Source organism: Haliotis cracherodii, unplaced genomic scaffold (assembly GCF_022045235.1).
Source record: "Haliotis cracherodii isolate W230 unplaced genomic scaffold, xgHalCrac1.p SCAF_24, whole genome shotgun sequence".
NCBI lineage: Eukaryota > Metazoa > Mollusca > Gastropoda > Lepetellida > Haliotidae > Haliotis > Haliotis cracherodii.
Genome location: NW_027266280.1, coordinates 9,414,236 through 9,428,807, shown reverse-complemented (window position 1 = coordinate 9,428,807; position 14,572 = coordinate 9,414,236). Strand labels below are relative to the sequence as shown.

The following is a 14,572-nucleotide window of genomic DNA, read 5'->3' as shown; positions in this document are numbered from 1 at the left end:
TCACCCATGGAACCACCCAACACTCAATGCTAAACAATGGGAGACATAACTATTAACCCAACAGTTGAGTTGTTAAATTGCAACATGCCTAAGTATCAGGGTAACAGATTCAGTATGCAGATCATGTTCTAACATGATCTAACACTACAAACTCATTTAACACTACTTACAGATATCCAGAGTGTTACTTACATTTGTTGCACAAATATAGAGTGTTTTAGGTCCCTGGGTGTAAATTAGTGCACAGGGGGTGGTTTGGAAGTCACTGGTGCATTGAAGCTGAAGTGGCTGAAGCACTAGCAACAAGTGTGTTTCATGTGACCAGTGGAGTCATCATTTAGCCATCTTGATATGTTATAAATGATCATTTAATAGTACCAGGACGTGAATGTATTGTTGGGGGGATTAACCAAGGCCCTGGTCGGTTGGAGGATTAGCGGCATGACCTAACACGAAACTAGGGATGTTTACTTGCTTGTGAAGATTTCCCTCTCGGCTGAACGCCGGCAGCTAGTCAAGGCTGCTTCACCTGTTGAAGGCTGTGCGGTGCTGTTACACTAGCTAGGGTAAACTATAGCTGCTAGGAATAGAAGCTTCATACCTCCACCTAGGTCTGTGGTAATGTGTAGGGAGGTTGTCACTTTTACACCATCTCCACTACAGCCAGTACTGGGAGCAACATCTACCACACCACGATGTCTGGTCATCAACTCAGTCTCAATGTCAAGGCTGTCTGTAAGGTCACTTCTTAAGCTTCAGCCAATCAGGCTGTTCCATTTCAGGAAAAAAGGAAACCCCCTTTGACCTGCTAGAAACTCCATGCTGCTATGTATAGCAGGAACTGTAAATGAGAAACTGAGCACACAGGAGAGTGGTCATATGTAAACTCACTGCCATGAGCCCTCTATCCCTCCCCACAGCAAATCTGTATCACAATCAAAGTAGGTCAGCTTGTTACTGGAGTATACGATGTCCAAGTGAGTGGGCGGAGAGTGGAGCTAAGCTAGTGAGCAGGCCTGGGCTAAAGACACCAGTCCAACCTACATACATGAACACAACTGCTTCAGGCTATTTTGGGCCAGCTACCTGTCATTGCTAGCTAGACCACAATTTAGTCATGTTAACCATCCAATGGAAATATACTTTCAAAGAAACAGAGCAAATATGAGACATTTTCCAGACAGTATAAAGTGCCCTCCCCTTAGTTGGGTCAACTGCATGTGTACGTGGGCGCTGGCGTGTGTTGCTAGTACTCACATGGGCCACAGTGTAATGCTATCCTCTCTCTGGTTATTGTGACTTACGCAGGCAAATATTTGCCTTCACATTGTGTTTTCTTCAGGTGGTGGTATATATAAGCTCACCTGATACATGTGGTACAACAAGAAATGTTATCAGAACATACAAGATACAATGGCTACTATTCTACACAGGGCTGAATTCATAAGTTTCATGGGATCAGGTGGTCAGGCTCGCTGACTTGGCTGATGCATGTCATCGTATTCTACTTGCGTGGATTGATACTCATGATGTCAATTACTGGATTGTCAGTCCAGACTCGATTATTTACAGACTGCTGTCATGTAGCTGGAATATTGCTGAGTGCGGCGTTAAACAAACAAACAAAACAAGTATCAATTTGTCATTTTTGCTTTGGTGTTTTAGATATTTTCTCCTTAAATGAATAAGAAGCCATATAACATGTTCATATCTGAAATTAACCTACTGATATATATCAGCAGACAAAATGTCACACCTATTTGACATCAGATGAAAATTTCATGATTCTCATCATGCTCATGGTTATCAAAGATCATTTCATAATTTATCAACATGATCAACATGATTAAAGATTAGTCTGAGGCTGTAATGCTAATTTAACCAGACTAAGTTGGTAAGACTTTCCCCCTCCTCAAAAATATATATAATTAAAAGGATTGAAAGGCAATGCATTCCTATATAACTCTTGGAGGCGGAATAGGGGCGGAAGTCTTTCCTCTCAGCTTTCCCTTTCGACCAACATCTAGTCTCTTGAATGAACATATCTTACAGAAAAAAAACCAGTTGTTAAATCATCTTATTAAAATTATAATAAAAAGGAGCCCCGAGACTCTCTTCATTTTCAGATACTGCAGTAATCTTGACTAGCCAAACATTATAGACTTGATTGGGATGTATTGGATATATTTGTATCAGGGTCTGTATGACAGACTATTTTCCACTGTTAGAGTGAGTTGTGTTTAACGCCGCTTTTAACAGTGTTCAAGTTATGTCACAGCGTGTCAGCTTGATGTGGGATGAAAGCCCGAAGTGATGCAGGGCTCAGATGTTTACTACTTCTTGAAACCCACAAGTACGGGTATGGTGCAGACAAACCTGGAAACATAATCGGGGCGAACCAGAATTCCAACCCACAATCATAGGTTTCTGGCATGCCCAAGGGAAGCAACTCTGCACAGCAAAATTGTGGCACCTTAGACGACTGGGCCACCCATGCCCCATCCACTGTTAGACTGAAGTATGAGTGTATCTGCTTCCTGACTATTAAACTTAGTTTGAAATGGTTTTATAGCACTTTGATTACAGGACCTTATATTTCTTGCGGAGAACTGAACGTCCATTGCCATGCAATATATTTTTTCTGCGTCCATTCTGGACATTTATGAGTACCGGACGCACATTTTTGCGTCGTGTAAAACTGTAATTATAAACATAATAAACTATTATTATTTCCTTAAAGGACAAGAGAACATAAACATGATAAAAATTAATCAATAATTAGTTTTTAAGAGTGGACCTTTTACTATAATTGTCTATAATGATTGGCAAATTTAACCTTATTTCATTACCAATATAGTTCATGACTGTACCTGAACCAAATGTACAATAATGAATTATCAGATAGATTTAATTGACAGTGTCTTCTCACTATTTTGATTGTCCTTGGCAAATGGCTTGGTCAAAATACCAACAAAAGGACATGTCCGAAAGAGCTGTGGACTAGTTGGATTGGTCAACTAGTGACATGATACACCGAAACTCAGCTGCAACGCGATAATGACCCAATACAATACATGACACATGTCCCATAAATCAGCTGTTTGGGGATCACTTTGGCTTTTATAGGATCCTGGCGTGCCAAAGGGACACAACAAAGCAAAGCGAATTACCAGCCTTAGATGGCTGGGCTATCCGTGCCCCGGTACTTTTTGGAGATAACGGTGTCCTGTAATTGAAATCTTAGCTTTCGTCATCAAGTTAATAACTTCCTGATTGCAAAGTATTTTTAGATTTAATTTCATTGGGATTGGAAACTGAGCATTTCTTAGTTCCATTAGTCTAATATCAGAATATTGTCCTGTTTGGAACCTGACAAATAGTTACTCTTGCAATGAATCTAACAGCTCTAACAATTAAGAAGGCCATTATTGTACTACAAAATCTATGGATTTAACTGCAGAGAAAAAGGACAAATGTACTGGTGCTTCATATCGTCTCCACAATGAAGGTTCTACATTTTCACAAATACAAAATAAACTGGTTCATAATGAATGAGTTCACAGCAACAGCCACAAAGCAATTACCACGACATGACATTACCTCAGATCTTGGGGAATTGGTGCAAAATGATTCTGGACAATTGACCGTAGTATTTTCTACCACAAATTGCACATGCGGATAAGACTGGTTTGTCTTGGCAACAACGGGAGTGAATGACTGTATTGATTCTGTGAGGAATGACTGAGTTCAGGCCGACCTACACACATACCTTTAGCCATGCCAACAAGTGGGCAATATTCTTGTTCCCATACTGACACTGTATTCACCTAATCCCCTGCCAACCTCCACACGGTACCCTACCATAGTCTGCTGGACATACCACTGGGGGCATGATCTGAACCCCTGCCAACATCCACACTGTATGCTACTATCGTCTCTTGGACATACCACTGGGGGCATGATCTGAACCCCTGCCAACATCCACACTGTATGCTACTATCGTCTCTTGGACATACCACTGGGGGCATGATCTGAACCCCTGCCAACATCCACACAGTACCCTACCATCGTCTCCTGGACATAGCACTGGGGGACATGATCTGAACCCCTGCCAACATCCACACAGTACCCTACCATCGTCTCCTGGACATAGCACTGGGGGACATGATCTGAACCCCTGCCAACATCCACACAGTACCCTACCATCGTCTCCTGGACATAGCACTGGGGGACATGATCTGAACCCCTGCCAACTTCCACACAGTACCCTACCATCGTCTCCTGGACATAGCACTGGGGGACATGATCTGAACCCCTGCCAACATCCACACTGTATGCTACTATCGTCTCTTGGACATACCACTGGGGGCATGATCTGAACCCCTGCCAACATCCACACAGTACCCTACCATCGTCTCCTGGACATAGCACTGGGGGACATGATCTGAACCCCTGCCAACCTCCACACAGTACCCTACCATCGTCTCCTGGACATAGCACTGGGGGACATGATCTGAACCCCTGCCAACTTCCACACTGTATGCTACCATCGTCTCCTGGACAAACCACTGGGGGCATGATCTGAACCCCTGCCAACATCCACACAGTACCCTACCATCGTCTCCTGGACATAGCACTGGGGGACATGATCTGAACCCCTGCCAACATCCACACAGTACCCTACCATCATCTCCTGGACATAGCACTGGGGGCATGATCTGAACCCCTGCCAACATCCACACAGTACCCTACCATCGTCTCCTGGACATAGCACTGGGGGACATGATCTGAACCCCTGCCAACATCCACACAGTACCCTACCATCATCTCCTGGACATTGCACTGGGGGACATGATCTGAACCCCTGCCAACATCCACACAGTACCCTACCATCGTCTCCTGGACATAGCACTGGGGGACATGATCTGAACCCCTGCCAACATCCACACTGTATGCTACCATCGTCTCCTGGACATACCACTGGGGCATAATCTGAACCCCTGCCAACCTCCATACCGTAGTCTCCTGGACATACCACTGGAGACATGATCTGAACCTTGCCAACCTCCACACTAAACCCTACCATCGTCTCCTAGACATAACAACTAGGTTTTTCCCTAAGCGCACTTAGTTTCGAATCCTAGATTATTTCATTCAGTTGTTTTATGAACATTAGCCTTACATCCAAGTCCAAAACATTCATGTGGTGAACATGGTGAAGAGAATGTGAACATCTCCGAACAATTTCTAAAAGTTAAGTCAGCTCTTTCATTATGCAAATCATCCAGGCCAAAAGGGCCCATATCCAACTTTGACCTCTCTAAATTGCAAATTCATCAAAGCAAAGAGTCACTCATTCATTCATTCAAATCAAATCCATAAGTTCATTTAAAAAATGTTTGATGTGTTGGAAACTGGTTCACTGGTTCATAGAAGTACAGACCCAAAGATATTGCCAACACAAAACATGCAAAATGTCTTTCCTAATCGGAATAATCACACCAATGAAAACATTTACTTGCCATAAATCCTCCAGTGATGTGTGGCCACGTATGTGAAGGGGGGACATAATTCCGCGTCTTGGATGCTAATTTTCTACCTCCATGTGCTGATAGAGATGCTTTGCCTTAAAATCACGATGCAAACAAAATTTAGCCTGTAGATCTACATCTCATTCCCGAAAACTACAAAAGTGGGAGATAGGAAAAGTATACATTCCTAAGTCATTTAAATTACTTTGTGTTTGAAATTAACACCATTAGTCAAGGAATTCTTGTCATAATCACGATAGCCCTGAAACTAACGATTCAAGATTCAGGGATCCCTCTATCATGTTGATTAATATACAATGGCAGAAAAGCTATATGACCCATTTAATTCCTTAAAGTTTCTTCAAAGTTTATCATTATCTAGAGAGCCATTCCTTTTTTAATACTGTACATATTAATCAAAAACTTTATTCTACATAAGATCAAGAAACACAAAAAACCCACAATGACTTACTATAAATTCCATGGTTTGAGAACTCAGACAGATTTTTCTTCATGTATGATATCGACATTTCTCATAAATAGCTGTTGTAAGTCCAGTGAACGGGTGAAACTCAACCTCAGCAAATTGAAATAAACATGCAGTTCGGGTTGTCCTTTCCAGATTGACATCCCAGTAATATCAGGACTATTTTTACAATTTACGACTGGCCATCAATTTTATAATTATCAAATTACAATACATTCACGAGTCCAGCTGTTGACGTTAATGTCTGAACTTGCAATAACCCAGCGGACTGTGTCTCTGTGTGGAGGCTTGTCGGAAGCTCTGCCACACTGCTGTTACCAACTGGCATTTCTGAACATGCCGAATGTTCATTTCCACTAAAAGATCACCAACAAGATTCAGTCCCAACATGTTGAATCATTCACCAAGTCAAAATTACTCATGATTTTAACAAGAGATGCAATCACCAGTGAATCATTTAACCAATTTTATGTGGCTTCCATAATCAGGGTTTGACAATATAAATGATTTAATTGCTTGAAATAACCAGACACTTGTGATGTGATGTACCTAGGCTATTCAACAATTTAGTTTGTAAATATTTTCACTAGGGCCGGCTATCAATTCAGATAATAGAGATCAATAATCATAAACAAAATATTGATAAATAACGGAGAAGTAACTTTGAGGAAAGATGTTTTCAAGTCCAAAAGAAATCAACATATTTCCCATCACTGGTGAGCGGTGGCACATTTATACAGGGATTACTTTGTGGACATTTAAGTATAACAAAAACAGTTGCTTTCCGTCTTCGGCAATTGACATGACTGACAATAACAAGTCTTTTTCGGTAAGTTTAAACTTTATTTCAATAGTTGAAGTAAGATATTATCAATAACACAATTATAACATCGATAATCATTAATATTTCTTCCCATGGACGATAATTCTGATTATTGAGCTTTTAAGCCAACCCTTATTCTCACATTCATTAATATTACAGCCATGTGACAAACACCTAAAGCTAGACGAGACAGGACCGGAAAAACCAGTTGTTTACCATGTTCAGTACAACTTCAAACCTGTACGGACTCCATGTTAGAATTTGTCTGCAACAACCTATGCTGGCTGAAAGAGTTAATGGATCGGGTGGGCAGGCTCTGTGACTTGATAGTATGTCCACAGCAATGTCCGGCAATGTGGATTGTTACTCATAAATCAAGAAATACATCATGGGATTGTCTCGTCCAGATTTGATCATTACCTCTTATTACCATATAGTAGAGTCGTGTTAAACAACAAACACATACCACTTCTAGCATGAGTACTGCATGAGTCAAATTGGAAAATGATGAGCATCTGTGATCTTTCTGCCACTAGTCCCAGGTGAGGTGAAATGGGGTTTAACATCGCAGCCAAGATTATTGCACTTATATAGTGACATGCATGCATGTGTGTGTGATGTCGCAGTTTTAACATGAATACCCTGTTTAGACAGTCACACAGTATACTGACTCCGAACCGACCAGTCCTTGTTTTAGCCCCTTAATGCCAAGTGCCAGGCGGGGTAACAGCAAGTACCATCTTTTAACATCTTTTGGTATGACGCAGCCGAGGATCGAACCCGACCTTCCACTCTCTGGGCGGACACTGTACCACTAGACCACAAAAGTTCTTGCCATTGGCTGTGATGACATAATAATAACAAGCACTTAACCAGCCAATCTCCAGGGGTAAATTTCCAAGCCTACCAAAGAAAAGAAACTAATTTGTGTTAAAAAAAACATACAAATATGTATGCTATGTTTTTATTTTGCATGCTAAAACATCAACTCACAGAAATATGAGTAGATTTTGCAAACCAACACTATTCACTGTGTCAAGTATGAGTTGTCAATGTATTCAGAGTGAGTGAGTGAGTGAGTGAGTGAGGTTTTACGCCGCTTTTAGCAATATTCAAGCAATATCACGGTGGGGGACACCAGAAATGGGCTTCACACATTGTACTCCAATGTATTCAGAAAACAACATACAATAAATAAGCAGCTTACTCATCATTTTCCAAATACATGTCAGAGCTCCAGATAAGCTTTTGGTGTTGTGGGTATTTTACCCATGCATTTTAAAATCATTGGGTATCAGTAATTCTATCTGGGTATTCAAATTTCTGTTTCCCACTAGTTTTTACACATGTGGGTATTTAAGTTAAATATTTAAAAACACTATTCATCTAGTCCCTGCAAACTGGTGGCGTGTGGGTTCGAGAGCTTTATAGGACTCAAAAATACCACGACACTTCAACAAGAAAGTGTGATGGCAAATGATCATGATGTAACTGTCATCGTGGAGTTTGGCAAGGTTGACGGAATGCCCGTTTATAATTTCAAAATAAGTTTCTGATTTGCTAATCGAATACGCAGGGTTACTTCACAATATTTTGATGATACGCACAAGTTTTATTTTTGTAGCGTATCTGTAATGTTCGTTGCGTATTTGATACGCTTGGATTTTATTTTACTGCGTATTTCTGCATTTCTGATGCGTATTTTACTCAGATACGCAGCTAATCTGGAGCTCGGCATGTCGACTCACACTCAACCCAGCAAGTAGTTTTAAGTCATAATGTAGATGAAACACTAACACAACATTAACTACTCTTGACCAGGTCAATATGCAAAAATAAGTACCAGAGTATCGAGGTGATCCTTCTTTTTGCATCATGTGCATATTGACCTCGTCAACAGTAATCATTCGTTTTGTTATACCGAAGTTCATAAAGCCTTTCAACAGTGTTAAACCATCCTCTGTGTCATTACAGCAACTAAGCTGGGAACTGGGAAATGTTAGTACCTTTGTTTGTTTGTTTGTTTGTTTTGTTTGTTTGTTGTTTAACGCCGCACTCATCATTATTCCAGCTATATGACAGCAGTCAGTAAATAATCAAGTCTGGACCAGACAATCTAGTGATTGATATCATGAACATCGATCTATGTAATTGGAATTTGATGACATGCACCAACCAAGTCAGCGGGCCGGACCACTCGATCCCGTTAGTTGCCTCTTACGACAAGCATGGGTTGCTGAAGACCTGGATCTTCACGGGTCTGTTTATACCTGACACTATTTTGTTTCCTAGCAGACAAGTCAATATTCATCAAGTGACAGGTCAATACTGATCATGTGACGAGTCAGTGTCGGTCAAAAGATTTGAGGGTCAACATGGAAATGTATCATTTCATCACATGGTATGAATTAACCAATGGAATTGCAAGATTCTTAAAAGAGGTATAACAATAAATTGTAACTTACTGATCTTCACGATCAGGTCAGACTGCAACAATAATAAAAGGAATATCCCTATCAAAAATTGATGAATATATGTCCTTTCTAGACCATGAGTACGGCGCTTTTGATATTCAATATTCAACACACAACAGTTCATGAACACACCTATATGTAGTATGACATACTGCATCAACGGTACAATTGCGTCATAGATAAAGAAGATTACAATGCAATTCATGTACTTGGAATGCTTAGTAGGCTGAGAGCAACAGATATACAACCTCACATAAATGAGATATATTTTGTCTATTTGATATACATGATATTTATAACTCCATTGATCACTGTTGGTCAGTGTTTATTGGCTGTGTCGCATAATGTTGGCAATCAATCAACTTAATCATGCAGCTGTTGTGTCAGTAGTGTTCATACAATACTATGTCATTATTTACTGTTAATCAGGTATGTGTATTACTATCACCGTATTAAGCGACTTACTCCAATAAGCACCCCTGACCAACTTCTATACCAACCTGTAAGTTTGTTGGGTTTTTTTGTTGATTAATGCCGCAATCAGCAATATTCCAGCTGTATGACGTCAGTCTGTAAGTAATAAAGTCTGGACCAGACAATCCAGTGATCAATATCATGAGCATCGATCCACGCAATTGGGATCGATGACATGTATTAACCAAGTCAGCGAGGCTGACCACCCGATCCCGTTAGTCGCCTCTTACGACGAGCAAAGTCGCCTTTTAAGGCAAGCATGGGTTGCTAAAGACCTATTCTACCCCGGATCTAATCACGGGCCTAATCTGTAAGTAATCTTCATAAGCACAACCTACAAAAATTGAAAACTTTAGATGACAGTTTACAGAAAACAGCAATGCCTTTTGTAACTACATGTATTATCAATGTTTTATATATTAACGTTGGAACTAAAAGTTTGATCACTACCGCTTAAATTAAAACAAATTCAACTTGTGTGTGGTTTTAATAAGCACCCCCCCCAAAATACATGACATTTCAACAATAGATATTATTTCAAATTTGCTGTATTATCTTGGTGTCTGATGTTATGAATGAATTCAAGAAACTGTACTTCATGTTCAGTGCAAATGAAATAACCTTCTATTAGTGCCTTAGGCAGCAGGGTAGATGTAATTTGGCCCATACTTCCTTACAAACAGCGGACACACCAGTGGTTCTTTGAAACTGACACCACTGACAATCAGAGATTGACCTTGATTTTCAAGACTGGCACTCCACAAAAGGCTAAGCCAAATAACAACATCATATATACAAATAAAAACATGGAAACTATACTGCGCCTTTCATCAAGTTTACGTTAAGCAAACTGCCTAAAGCCAGAGTGGTTTTACAGGAAACTTATATCAAATGCTTTGATGTACTTGAAGGAGCTGTGATGCAACATATCGTGGCTTCAGTCCACCCCCAGTACAATGAAGAATGGGGTATCTATTAGCCTTGCTCCAAGGCTGTACTAAAAGAAAAGTCTGTGGTTGTGTAGTAATTCTGTTCTCCCAATAGGCAAGTCTAGATATGTGGACAGTAAAGACTCCAATCTCTCATAGAAAAAAACTTGTTCTTACTATTTACATAATCTAGAAATAATGATTTAAATTAATAGTTATTGCCTTAGAGACTTGTGCAAGTCTAGGACTCAACCATCTACCTCACATAGGTCATGGTCAGGTCTATAGTTCTACTGTGTCATGTCTATTAGGTTACAAATGTGACGTAACAAGCATCCAAGCCACACATTCATGTAAGTTGGTTGGTTGGTTTGTTGTTTAACGCCGCACTCAGCAATATTCCAGCTATATGACAGCGGTCGGTAAATAATCAAGTCTGGACCGGACAATCCGGTGATTGATATCATGATCATCGATCCAGACAATTTGGATTGATGACATGTATCAACCAAGTCAGCGAGCCTGACCACCCGATCCCGTTAGTCGCCTTTTACGACAAGCATGGGGTGCTGAAGACCTATTCTATCCCAGAATCTTCACGGGATCATTTATGTAAGTGTTCACATACGTTGATATTCATTAATCAGCTCAGGTGTACAACTGTACATCAAGTGTTGCCAAATAGATTCAGCTTGTTACAAAACTTTCCCAAATTCAAGTTAGTATAACAAAAATGATTTTTCAGCATTGTACGTATTGCAATAATAGACCAAAAATTAGAAAAACAATTCTCAGGTAATTCTACATTATTTTTTTTTCATTGACAGCAATATCTTGAAATACCTTTGAAGTAAATAATTTTAAACAAAACATTGCCTTTAACTCCAATTTGCCCGCCTCTATAGTTTAGAATTGTGGAAAAGATCTGCCTCCACTCCTCACTGTCACTGTGATACTGCAGCAGCAGAAACTAACATTTTTAGTCCTCTGGTCCTTATAGTTGGGTTTAACAACGCTTTTAACATTATTTCAGTTATATCACTGCGTGTCAGCTTAATGTGGCTGAAAAGCCTGATACAGGTCTCAGACGTTTACCACTTCGGTGAAGTGCTGCTGACAAACCTAAAAACATAATAGGGGCGAACCAGGATTCGAACCCACAATCAGATGTTTCTGGCGTGCCCAAGGGACGCAATTTTGCACAGCGAATTGACGCAGTAGTGTTTTTCACTGGCTACTAGACATCATGACACAGTATTGTCACTGGCTACTGGATGTCATGACAGTAATGTTGTCACTGGCTACTAGACATATTGACACAGTAGTGTTTGTCACTGGCTACTAGACATCATGATCATTGTGGGAAATACTATTTCACCTGCACTAGCCAGGGCTAGCTTGATAAGTTTTTATTTGACAATCTCAGATGTAAGTAGTGAGGTTTTGTACCCTACCAAATACAAGGAGAAATACCCCACTCAGAACAGTATACTGACTCTGAGGTGACCAGTCCTTGTTGTAGCTCCTTAATGGCGAGCACCAGGCAGGGTAACAACTAGTATCATCTTTAGCATCTTTTGACAGGGCCTGAGATCGAACCCTGGACCTTTCGCTCTCCGGACGGACGCTCTACCACAAGACCATGTTTTTTTGTACGTTATGAGCAAACAATGCTACCCCACCAAGTATATACAGATACCATAAAGCATGTACAGACACAATACACACAATAATTATGAGACTGATCTTGTTTCACATTGACTGTGATAATGATGAACTGTTTCACTGTTTGAACAATAATGAAAACAATCAAACAGATAACAAGCTATCAAAAGTTTGAGACAAGCACAGTTACCATGGTTACATTATAATCAGTTATTAGTTTCATGTTTCAAATATCAGATTAACAAATATGATGTAAAGATATGACAGTACAGCCCGAAGTGATGCAGGTCTTAAGTGAAACCCATGAGCACGGAAATAGTGCTGACAAACTTAGAAACACAATCAGGGCAAACCAGAATTCAAACCGACAAGGTTTCAGGCATGCCCAAAGGATGCAACTGGACTAATGAGATGACTGGGCCACCTGGTCCCCACCACGCAGAGACCATACAGAGCTCCAGATAAGCTTTTGGTGTTGTGGGTATTTTACCCATGCATTTTAAAATCATTGGGTATCAGTAATTCTATCTGGGTCTTCAAATTTCTGTTACCCACTAGTTTTTACACATGTGGGTATTTATATGGCTTTATAGGACTAAAAAAAACCCATGATACTTCCACAAGAAAGTGTGATGGCAAATGAACATGATGTAACTGTCATGGTGGAGTTTGGCAAGGTTGACGGAATGCCTGTTAATAATTTCAAAATAAGTTGCTGATTTGTAATCGAATATGCAGGGTTACTTCACAATATTTTGATGATATGCACAAGTTTTATTTTTGTAGTGCATCTGTAATGTTCGTTGCGTATTTGATAAGCTTGGATTTTATTTTACGCAGATACGCAGTATATCTCGAGCTCTGCCATAAAATCATCATGATCTTAAACAGAATAGAGCATAAACTGTATATGTTAAACACAAAATATATTCTCATACAGTGACTGCTACACCCTCAAATGGACAAGGGACATTACCAATATGTACATGAGCGGTAGAAACTGACATTTTTAGTGCACTTATCCTTTGATAACATAGAGCAAAACCCCTAAAAATAGCAAATTTCCACTCGTCCTTATGATACCTTAACTATTGGGCAGTTTGGCAAGGACTACAGGACTAGTGCTAATTTCTAATGCTGTTTATTCAGTCAATCAGCAATCGATCCCCATTATGATTGCTCTCAACAAACTAGTATTGGTCCGCATATCCTGTATTGTCCCTTAAGCCCCACTGTACTTGGGACAGTTGATTAATAGAGTGAACATGTTAAGTTCGTGTTTACAAGGCAAACCTGTATATCATACACACTGAGGCTCAATATCCTTCACTGATTTCAGAGAAGCGTCTACATCCTCTATATAATTCAAACTGGTATTTGAACATGTGAAACCAAATGCAAACCTATCTAAAACATTTCCCGAAACCATTTTACAATTTAATGTGTTATTTATTGTTTTTATGTGTGAGTGCAATGCATCCTGATGCACAAGACTGCTTGGAACGCTATCATACTGATAATGCGCCAATTCATAAGCTGAAAGTAAGCATCTACGTCTATCAAATAGCACAAGCATCAATATCACAATGAAACTACCACTGTTCCATTTCCTCCTTGTGCACACTGAATGATATGGAAGTTATTTTAACCATCAAATTCAAAACAATTGCAAAATGGGACTTGATAATTTCATGTCATTGTGACTTGTTGAAGATTTGACCTTATATTCCAACTGCATTCATTCATGCATAAGGGAAACATTTCCTCAAAGCAAATGTCTTATCAAAACATGCATTCTGGTAAATGTACCTTGTTTTGGGTCAAATATTGTGTGTGACTTTCTCCATATTTAGACTGGCTGCACAAGGACGCAAGGCCTACCTGACAGGGTTCATTTCACATTGACTGCATTCATGGCGTGAGTTTCAAGGCCACTGGGACAAGGGCTGCTTTTCTGGCACTATTTACGCATCAATAGTGACTATCAAAGATTGGGAAACTAATTCTACAAATAAACAATCACTAGACACGTCATACAAAACTACGTACGCTACTCAGTCGAGGGATTATGATTAATATATAATGATATGTAAATGTGCCAGGTCGCTGACGAGTCAAAGGGACACAACTCGTTGATATTTTCAAAACAAACCCACAAGGTGACTGTATAGTGCATACACTTTCATTCG

General features: G+C 39.9%; 2 protein-coding genes across 5 annotated transcripts in view; one reads left to right on the top strand and one right to left on the bottom strand.

Annotated features, from left to right (window-relative positions):
* LOC139472282 (CDP-diacylglycerol--inositol 3-phosphatidyltransferase-like) overlaps positions 1-14,572 on the top strand; it is a 57,740-nt gene that overhangs the window by 29,440 nt on the left and 13,728 nt on the right. The window contains exon 1 of one of the 2 annotated variants that reach the window (XM_071254710.1): positions 14,530-14,542. The exons of the other annotated variant lie outside the window; for it this stretch is intronic. The gene's annotated coding sequence lies outside the window, so the exon portion shown is untranslated. Of the gene's footprint in view, positions 1-14,529; positions 14,543-14,572 lie in introns of those variants that run through there. 2 annotated transcript variants of the gene reach the window in all.
* The window catches only part of LOC139472281 (serine-rich adhesin for platelets-like), an 80,514-nt gene that overhangs the window by 65,602 nt on the left and 340 nt on the right, over positions 1-14,572 (bottom strand). Inside the window, exon 1 of one of the 3 annotated variants that reach the window (XM_071254708.1) lies at positions 14,265-14,438. The exons of 1 other annotated variant lie outside the window; for it this stretch is intronic. The gene's annotated coding sequence lies outside the window, so the exon portion shown is untranslated. Of the gene's footprint in view, positions 1-601; positions 700-14,264; positions 14,439-14,572 lie in introns of those variants that run through there. One more of the 3 variants, XM_071254707.1, reaches the window with a different exon arrangement.